Source organism: Chlorocebus sabaeus, chromosome 26, assembly GCF_047675955.1.
Source record: "Chlorocebus sabaeus isolate Y175 chromosome 26, mChlSab1.0.hap1, whole genome shotgun sequence".
Lineage (NCBI taxonomy): Eukaryota > Metazoa > Chordata > Mammalia > Primates > Cercopithecidae > Chlorocebus > Chlorocebus sabaeus.
In genome coordinates, this window is record NC_132929.1 from 45,979,212 (window position 1) to 45,981,235 (window position 2,024).

General features: G+C 48.6%; 1 non-coding gene across 1 annotated transcript; it reads left to right on the forward strand.

Moving 5' to 3' along the window:
• Window positions 1-771: 771 nt before the first annotated feature.
• LOC119628169 (U6 spliceosomal RNA) lies at window positions 772-877 on the forward strand. The gene has a single exon (XR_005244478.2). It is a non-coding gene; the product is annotated as a U6 spliceosomal RNA (small nuclear RNA).
• The last annotated feature ends 1,147 nt before the right edge of the window (window positions 878-2,024 follow it).

The window sequence follows — 2,024 nt, forward strand, 5'->3', positions numbered from 1 at the left end:
CTGAGCACATACTGTATGCTCCGTGTTTTACTCAAATTATCATTCTTCTGCCCAAGGAGGTAAGTACTGTTATAATCCCCATTGTGCAGGTAAGGAGACCAGGGGCAGAGAAGTGAAGTGGCCCATGGTCCACCGATGTGGTGCTGGGATTCTCGCTCTGGTTGTCTGAGTGAAGGACCTTCTCATCTCCCACACATACTCCCTCCCCAGCATGAATAGGGCTTCTATTTGGAACTATTTACAAAGTCCTGTTGTTTTTGAACTTTGGAACAAGTTTCTTATCAGATTCTACACATTGCAGACATAACACAGGAAGGGCTGTTCTAGAAAGCTGAAGATCCAATTCTAGGAGCCAGGGAATGCGGTTCGTTTGGGGCTGCATTTGTGACCTCTGCCATCAAGCCAAGCCCAGGCAGGGGAGGAGGGGGCATCACAGGCTCTCATCTGCCTGTTTGACAGCACATCTCAGTGGCTCTTAATTACTCTCCCAACTTTGAACTGTTTGGGACTTTGAATATCAGCCCTTGTTCCTGTTAAATTTTTAGGTTGAGCTTCTGGGTTCAGCTACTTATTCATCAGCAAATGAGCCACTGCATGTTGCTAGTCATAGACACTTGTATTTACACTTTGTCTTGACTCTAATTTCAGGCCCTAGAAGTACTTATATGTAAAAAATTGTGTCTGTTCATGTAAGAAAACTACTGTGGAAGGGTGTTTACAAATGATTATCTTGTGTGTAAGGTTCTAAGATTATCTTCTAAAACCATAAATGTGCTCGTTTCAGCGGTACACAGACTAAAAAATGGGAACAATACAGAGATTAGCATGGCCCTTGTGCAAGGATGACAAAATTCATGAAGTGTTCCATATAGATTTTTAAAAGCCCTTAAGTGGGAAAGTGGATGGACCCCTTTAAGAGTATCACTGTCGAGAGGGAACTGAATTTTAAAAACAAGCATGCAAGCAGACCTCAAGGTTAAAGGGTATGAAGCTGGTCTATGCACATATTCTTGCTCTGGCTAGGAAGAGCAGCAGGAGCAAATGGGCTTCAGGGGGTTGGGGGCATGGAGGATTTGCCAAGCTGGTGCCAAGAATGGATGTAGGCACATGGCAAGGAGGGGCTGTGCTGGCCATGGGGGGCTTTGTAGACCACACCGAGGACTTGAACTTAATTTTCAAGGCCGTAGACCACCTCTGCAAGATTTTAAGCTGAACCGTGACATGTTTGTGTGCTTTCGAAATGTTTTTCTGGCTGTGATAATGGCCGCAGCAAGAGGTGAGGAGGGCCTGGATTCCTGTTGATAAACAGTAAGGACTGGGTTTGAGCGAGAGGCCAGTCCAGTGAGGAGTTGGTTGCGGAGGGGGAGCAGGGGGAGAAGGGGAGAAAGACGTCTCTGTGCAACTTGGGTGAGTGCGGGTATGGTGGAGCCTTTCCCAGAGATGGGGCACCAGGATGCAGAGAACCAGTGGGACCGTGCTCCTGGGAAGAAAGCACAAAGGCAGTTTCACCAAGAGGGGAGGATTGGGTCAGGAAGAGGCGATGGCTGAGAGGGATAGAAAGTGCGTGCTGTCTCCTCGGTCCTGAGGCAGGATGCTGAAAACTGCAGCTGAGCAGAGGCACAGATTGAGGAGGTGGCCGCAGCAGGCACCCATGGGAGAACTCTGGGGCAGAAGCCAAAAGTCTAGGCCTGTTCCATCCTGAGTCACCACACACCTTCGGCAAGGCACATTCTTTCTCTGCCTCAGTTTCCTCATCTGCAAAACCCAGGAGTTGAACCCCATTGAGGGTTCCTCAAAGGAGATGGGCTGGTGAGGGGATGTCCTTGAGCCCCTGGAAACAATGTGCAAAATTGTGTGCCTATGTCCCCTTTGGCAGAGGGGCTGGCAGGGTCACCTGAGGAGGGAAGTGACATCAGATCTCATAGGCCACACCTGCAGTTGGAGACATGCTGGTAAAAATTGCTGTCTACATATGCCCAGGATGAGTCTTATCTCACAAAACCAGTTCCTGGAAGGCAGAGATC